The sequence below is a fragment of the Gossypium raimondii genome, chromosome 12 (assembly GCF_025698545.1).
Source record: "Gossypium raimondii isolate GPD5lz chromosome 12, ASM2569854v1, whole genome shotgun sequence".
In the NCBI taxonomy this organism is placed as follows: domain Eukaryota; kingdom Viridiplantae; phylum Streptophyta; class Magnoliopsida; order Malvales; family Malvaceae; genus Gossypium; species Gossypium raimondii.
Window position 1 is genome coordinate 13,086,955 of NC_068576.1, and position 8,604 is coordinate 13,095,558.

Sequence of the window (8,604 nt, forward strand, 5' to 3'; positions counted from 1 at the left end):
TATCCCTATGTCAATGCAAACAATTAACTCGATTTAATAAGCACATAAAAGACTATGTGAGGTAACAAAGTATCCTTAACTTGAAACAGTTTAATCACAATAATCTTGCAAGTTATGCAAGGCAAATGTATCGTCAAATACCGTTACTAATCTAACCCTCAGCTACTTTAGATGATTAAACATGCACTGATTAAGTACTCTGTCCATTAATTACAATTTCAATCTGTTTAAATAATTAATTCAGTAGTTACCTAATAATTGTAATGCAAGAATAACAGTCATGATTTTACTTAATCAAGTATCTTACCGAGGCCTATAACAACATAAACACAATTTCAATAATTTTAACAAATGGAATGCAATCAACCTAACACGAATTAAATTCAAGCTAAATTGATTAAATTAACCATTCCAACAACATAAATATTCATAGATATGTTCAGCATAACAACAGAAGAAATTAAAGAGATAGGGAACAAGAATCAAATCCGGTGTTTTTCCGTGCCTTGACTAGTTGCTCCGTTCTTCCTTCTCTGTTGTCCTCATCGAACAAGGCTGCTATGAACAATTAATTGCTGCTCCAAATAGCTAATGAATGCCCCTTTCCCAAGAGGAGAAATCGGCAAGAGAGCAAGGGAATTTTGGAATGGAAAAAAAGAGAGAAAGTGGAGAGAAGAGAGGAAAGATGTGAATGCTTGAGGTGCGTTTTTCAAATGACCAGACTAAATGGGTTTTTATAGTTGAGGAGGGCTACTAAAAATAGTTAAAATTATCAGCCAAAGAGCCCTCCCTTGGCTAGCCACACATGTGGCAAGGTTGATAGTTTCTACTTTGCTAATTTAGGCTAGGGGCAAATCTATAAAGCCACCAATTGTGGAGGGGTTTGAATGCAACTTGAACAAGTCTTCATGGGCCTCTTTGCAAGCTTAAATAATCAGCTAATAATCTGATTTGGGTCAACTCTTGGGATAGTTTTTCGGCTGTCCATTTCTTGGTCAGTTCAGTTCACTCGGTTCAGTTCAACTAGACCACTTTTTCATAATTAATTAATAATAATTTATTAACCCAAATTAAAATGGATATAAATTAAAATTAATTATATTATGAATTAATATATATAATTTTTGACCGTCTGAGGATAAAATTTAGTTCGCCTCGATGCTTCAAATTATTTCTCAATTTTGCGCTTCTAGTAGTGTCTGCCGAGCCATTTTTCGCCCTTTGTGCAAATCTGTCGAAAATAACCAAAATTCATCAAAATTAATTATAAAATTAACTAAAATTCAACATGTTCATATTTAAAGTGCACTTTAATTATTTTTTAAAAATTAATTATTTTTTTGACAAGAAATTTATCGAAATTGTATGATTTTAAGTTAAAAAGGGTATGTAAAAATGTGTAAATTTTCGTGTTTCCACACCCCCAAACTTAATTCATTGCTTGTCCCGAGTAATTCACAAATTAAAAAGAATTACTCAGAAAACACCTTTGAAATGTTCCTTCAGAATAACATTCTTCCCATAATTATGAATTTAATATACTTATGCTCAAAAACAAGAAATTTTATAGTTATGCTACTTAAGTATACATATCGTTCAAATTAATCTCAACAACTATTATGATAGAACAATTAGACTAAATGCTTCCTTAACAAGACATGTTAACCCTTACCAATTTGATTTTATTTTCTTATTCAAGATTAAGCTGCAATCATTAAGTTTAACTTATGCCTTCATATGTTGAACATAGCAATTTCCCTCCACTAATGTAGGTAGCATAGAAAACATTTCATTGCGTTGGAATATAGAGCAGTGCGCTAACACCTATCATATTGATTCATGAAATTGTGGGCATCTTTGAATAATGAAGGCCATTAGAATCCTAATTGGAAAACCTTAGCAGCAGTTCGCATGCCACCAAAATGACCTCCATAAGGAGAATTATGATAGTGCTTTAGGATTGAAAGCATCTCTGCTTCCGAAACACAACACTGAACGATGTTGTCATTGCATACCTTGAATAAATATGGCTAATTCCAATGATACTTCACTACTTCACGAAGAAATCTTTCTTTTTTATGGCCTGTGACACCCAATGGGAGTTTTCCACACACTAGACAATTACCAAATTCGCATACCAAGAGGTTGCATCTATAGCAAATAACTTCTCATTCGGGAATGCTTCGACAATTTGAAATATGATTCCGTCTTCGTAGCTAACTTTCAATCAAGACAGATAGTCTGCAACTTGATTCTCTAAACCTTTGCAATCTTTTATCTCGATGTCAAATTCTTGCAACAGTAAGATCCAGCATATCAATCTTGGTTTTGTATCCTTCTTCACAAAAAGATATCTCAGTACCGAGTGATCAGTAAATACTGTAACCTTTGCGCTGTCAAGATGAGAACAAAACTTGTCAAAAGCAAAGGCTACAACCAACAATTCTTTCTCTATAGTGGTATAATTGATTTGAGTCTCTGTAAGAGTTTTGCTAGCATAATAGATGGCGTGAAATATTTTTCCATTACATTGTCCTAGAATAGCACCCACAGCAAAGTCGTTCGCGTCGTTCATAACTTCAAAGGGCTGAGACCAATCCAGTGCAACGACAATAGGTGCATTTACTAGCTACGTCTTTAATTGAATGAATGCCTCCAGACATGCATCGTCAAAGAGGAATTTACTATTCTGTTCCAACAATGAGCATAAGGGCTTTGCAATTTTTGAGAAATCTTTAATAAATCTTTGGTAAAACCTCGCTTGCCCAAGAAAACTGTGAATACCTTTCACATTTGCTGGTGGAAGTAATTTCTCAATGATTTCCAGTTTACCTTTGTCTATTTTAATGCCTTAACTAGAAATGCGATGGCCTAACACAATGCCTTCAGTTGCCATGAAATGACACTTTTCCTAATTTAGAACAAGATGTATGTCTTCACACCACTGTAAAACTTTATCCAAATTGTCAACGCAATGATCAAAATCATTCCCATAGACTAAGAAATCATCCTTAAAAATCTCTAAAGAATCTTCAATCATATCCGAGAATATTGCCATCATGCACTTTTAAAATGTGGTTGGTGAATTGCAAAGACCGAAAGGCATATGGTGAAAAGAAAAAGTACCAAAGGGACAAGTGAAAGTTGTTTTCTCTTGATCCTCCGGTGCAATGGCAATTTGATTGTACCCAGAATAGCCGTCTAATAAGCAGTAATGGAATCTTCTAGCAAGCCTATCCAACATTTGGTCAATGAACGGAAATGGGAAGTGGTCCTTCCTTGTAGCAGCATTAAGTTTGTGATAATCCATACAAACTCACCATCCCGTAGGAATGCGTGTAAAAATTAATTCGTCTTTGTCGTTGTTAACCACAGTGATACTATTCTTTTTAGGAATGAATTGCTATCAAAAATAGGGTAAATAATTCCAGCATCAAGCCATTTTATAATTTCTTTCTTAACAACTTCCTTCATCTTCTCATTTAATCTTCTTTGTTGCTCAATCTATTGCTTGCATACATCTTCCAACTTGATCTTGTGCATGTAAAAAGATGGACTAATGCATCGGATATCGACAATAATCCAAGCAATAGATCGGTTATATTGCTTAAGAATATGGACCAATTTCTCTTCTTTAGTTACATCCAATTTTACGGAGACAATAACTGGGAGAGCATTGTTATCACCAAGAAAGACATATTTAAGATGAGTAGGTAGTGGTTTCAATTCCAGAGTAGGAGCTTCATCGATAGATGGCTTGAAAATTGGACTTGTTCTATTGGCTAAGTCCAAGGATTCAATCTGCCATCCATGCCTGATTTCAATATTATTAGCTTCAACCATGTTGTCACAATTATCTAAGAATTCATCATTAGATGTCACTGCAAACTCCTCAGAAAGTATTGTGCTTTGGTTATTAAATTCTTCCTCAATTAGATCATCTAGCACATCGACAGTATGGTATTCTTCTTTATCCTTGCATTGAATAGATTCGAAAACACTGAAGGCAACGTGCTCATCATTAAGCCTCATGGTCAGTTCACCGTTGTAAACATCAATAAGAGTTCGTCCAGTGGCTAAAAATGGTCGCCCCAAAATTATGGGAACCTTATTGTTTGCCTCACACTCAAGTATGATAAAATTAGCCAAAAATATAAATTTATCTACACGAACTAAGATTTTTTTGATTTGCCCTTTAGGTCGAGCTAAGGATCGATCAGCTAGTTGCAATGCCATTACAATAAGTTTCATGTGACCAATTCCCAACTTTTTGAAAGTATATAGTGGCATTAAGTTGATGCTAGCTCCCAATTCGCATAAAGCCTTGAACTCGCATAAATCCTTGAACATGGGATAGTGGCATTAAGTTGCCAATTGAACTTGGGATAGTAAAGCTTCTAGGATCTTTCATTTTGGGGGGCAACTTATTTGTCAAAACAGCACTACAACCTTTTGTGAGTGCAATAGTTTCCATATCACTAGGCTTCTTTTTCTTGGACAAGAGCTCCTTCATGAATTTCCCATAATTCTGAATTTGCACAAGAGCGTCTACTAAAGGAATATTGACCTAAAGTTGCTTCAGTGTGTTCAAGAACTATTGGTACTACTTGTCCTGCTCATTCTACCTGAATCTTTGTGGAAAAGGTAAAGGTGGAGATACATCTAATTGTGCCGACAACTTTCATTGCGTCAACAATTTTGAAGGTCAGACATTAGGCATATGAGTGACAATTTGTGGAACATCTTTGTTTGGTACATTAACAAGCTTTTCAAATTCAACCTTCTCACCAGGGGTCACTTCACCAGTATCTTGAGGTGCTACAGTAGAGTCTGTAGTCGACTCACCAATTTGTTTACCACTTCTAAGAGTGATAGTCTTACAGTGTTCTTTCCCCCCTCGGACTAGGATTTTTCTTGTCACTAAGTAGTGTGCCCGGTAGTCAAGTATTCAGATTTGAAGCAAGTTATCCTAAATAGAAGATGAACTCCCTTGTATAATAGCTTTTGTGCGAGTCATATGCTCTCGCATTAAAGCCTTAAGAGCTGCTAATGGGATAGAAAGAGAAGCTTGCGTGTATTGTTGTTATCTGATTCTGGTGTGGATGCATCTAAGTGTGCTGATTGTTATTCTGCTGTTATTGATTGTAATTCCCTTGTCTTGGATTATAATTTCCTTGAGTAGATATATTCCCATATTGGAATGTCGCAGCATTTTGTCCAACATTCTGAGTTTGCCAAGGTTGTTCATTGCATGTAGAATTATTATAAGAGTTGCCATAAGAATTGTTGCGGATGTTACTAACATAAAAGACATTCTCTGCATGTTGTAGACAATCTTCATAGCTATGGTTGTCACTGCAAATCTCACAACAAAAAGGTAGGAATATAAACTTGTTGAGCGACTTGTACAGGTGCAACATCACTAGTCCCTTGCATATTTTTTATCATATTTGTAAGAGAAGAAACTTGAGAACTAAGTGCAGATATTGCGTCCAATTCAATAACTCTCAGAGTAGCTTTTGCTTGTGCAGCTCTAGAGATAGGATATTGATAATCATTCTGAGCAATTCTCTACAGAATTCCAATAGTATCATTATAAGTACAATCCAACAAAGGACCATTGGTTGATGCATCGACAAGATTCCTTGTGTGTGAATTCAGCCATTATAGAAAATCTTAATTTGTGTTTCTTGTTGAATTTCGTGCATGAGAGAACTTCAAAGCAAAGATTTATAACGTTCCCATGTGGTGTGAAGATTCTCATCATCCAGTTGATGATAAGCTGTAAATCATTTTGAAGACGAGTATTCATTGTCGATGGGTTAAATTGCAAAACAAAAGTGTTGCTAGTGCATTCCAGGTAGCCAATGAACCAAGTACTAACCCTTCCCTGTAAGGAATAAGGAAATAATTTCATCTTCAAAGCGTCATCAAGAATGCCTTGTTGACTAAAGGAAGCACAAATCAATAAAAACAATTTGAGATGTTCTTCTGCATCTTCATAAGGCAGTCCAACATATTGCCTATCAGAATTCAGCATTTGAAACATTATTTTCTTGAGTTCAAAATTTCCAACTTGGATTGTTGGCCTAACAATTCCTGGTTGTAAGTCATCCAAGACAGGTACTACAAAATCTTGTATAGGCCTATTTTGTATTTAAGCGTCTTGCGGCAATGGTGGGTCATTAGCATTTTGGTTCTGCATTGGGGGTATGACTTCATAGTTTCTTGGTAAAGTCATATTCATTTGTTCTGAAAGTCTCCTCCAAACAGTTCTTTCAATTTCTGGATCAAAATCGGCAATAAACTTAGAATTGCTTCAAGTCATACAACACCTAAAATAAAATGTGAAAATAGTGAAAAAAAGAAAACAAGTTAGTAACAACTAACTATTCAAAAATAAGAACAAACAAAAATAAACATTACACAAACACCATTCTCGGCAATGACGCCAAAAACTTGATCGACTGTTCAACGTCACAGTAATAATGTGCAAGTGTACATTGTCGATGCAAGTATAGTAGACAAATATGAGTCTATCGGATATTGGTCCCATAAAGATGGTTGTCTTTTGTCTATCAATGTCAGTGCAATAAATAGATAGGAACGAGATAAATTGTGAGTGTAGTTGTCGAAGCAATAACTGGAAAACAGCTATATACACTACCAATGAACCTTTCTAACTCAACAAATCATACAATTCACCTATTGGTGAATATTGTACACAAACAAAATTTATTACGAATACTATTCATTTGACGCCTACACTATGCCCATGCAACCATACAGATAATGTTCTTCGTGCTAGCCACACCCAAGTCTATGATAAGTCTTAGCATTCATTTCGTTTGTTCCATCATGATTTGCCAATATGGTTTGCATTAATATGTGCCTTACTAGAGGCTACTTGATCCCTTCTTATATATCATGATTTGCCAGTTCAAGGCTCATTTCTTTAAAGGCCTCACCATGATTTCATTTTTCATAGCTCATTTCATATTGTTCATTCCACAAAGAAAGACCCATATTCCATTTACACAAACAACTAACTCAGACATATAACCACTAATCTTTATTACTCATACACAAAGATATCATCTTATAGGATAAAAGTGATTACCTCAACCAAACATAATCAAGAACATAATACACATACACATGGAAGTAAGAAGGATGTAACAGCTCGTTTTCAGTGAATTCAGAACAGTGGTTTCAGGACCATAAATCCGTGGTCAAAAAAATTATTTTAATATTATTTTATGATCTACAGCATGATAGTATTACCGTATAAAAATTTTGTTAAGAAATTTTACCGATTACATGCTCAATTTGATAAAAATGACTAAATCAGGTAAAGTGCAAAAGTTGTGTTCTAATAGCTAAAGGTGTCTAATAGCTATAGAAATTTAAATTGGAGGTTCTTATATGGTAAATAGCCCATTAAAAAGATAGTGGATTATGATGACTTGGCATTTTGTGTAATAAATAATGTTTATAAAGGTTAATTTTGTAATTTAGTTAATAATGATATAATAAGTTAAAAAACAATTAAAAAGCTTTCATATTTCTTATGTTCTTCAACCGAATATGGAAGAAATGAAAGGCATGGAAGCTAGGTTATTCGACCATCTTTAAGCCTTCAATTAGGTGCGATTTTTATCTCATTTTTAATTATTTCTATGTTTCTAAGATCGTTGTAGCTTAATTTAGCTAGCTCGGGGACTAATTTGTGAAACTATTAAAGTGTTTGAGTTTTTCCACTGATGTGCATGTTAGGCTTTTGAAGTTTAATGGTAGAAAAAGAATGATTGTTGTTAGATAAACAACTTTTATAATAGAATTTTTGATGAAATTATCAATTAGGGATTAAATTAAGAAATGTGATAAATTATGTGGTAAAAGTGTGAATTTGAGAAATATAAGGGCTGCTATAAGTATGTTAATAGTTTGGCTAGGCTTGGGTAGGGATAAAATTGAATGAATTTCATTTTTCGAGCCTAGGGACTAAATTACCAAGAATTAAAAGTATAAGGCAAAATGGTAATTTTTTCAAAAAGTGTGTTGGACTAAATTGATTGTGATTTGTATTGAATTGAGTTAAATTTATTCGTATAGATCTGGTTAGATCTCGTACGGAGTTAGATCGAGGCAAAGAGAAAATCTCGGATTAATCGTCTCCATATCTACGTACCTTCGTCGAGGTAAGTTCTTGTAATTAAATTTTACATTTATATGTTTTAAATTGAATTATATATTTTTGAATTGATTAATTGCCATGAATGAATATCGATTGCTTGTCTAACGACGTACGATGACTACTGAGCCCCGTTTGAACCTTATGAATTTGTAGGATACAAATGACATGTCATTGGGTTACCGATTTTAGCTCTTATGAGCATACTGATACTCAGCTCGTATGAGCTTACTGTTATTCAGCTCGAAGGAGCTTACTGTTATTCAGCTCAGAGGATTTTACTGTTATTCAGCTTAGGTGAGCTTATTGTTTATAACTCGTATGAGCATACATGTATAGGAATTGATGGATTATAGTTTAGTACATCTCGTGTGTACTACTCATGTATCTAACGATATTCTAAGTGGTTC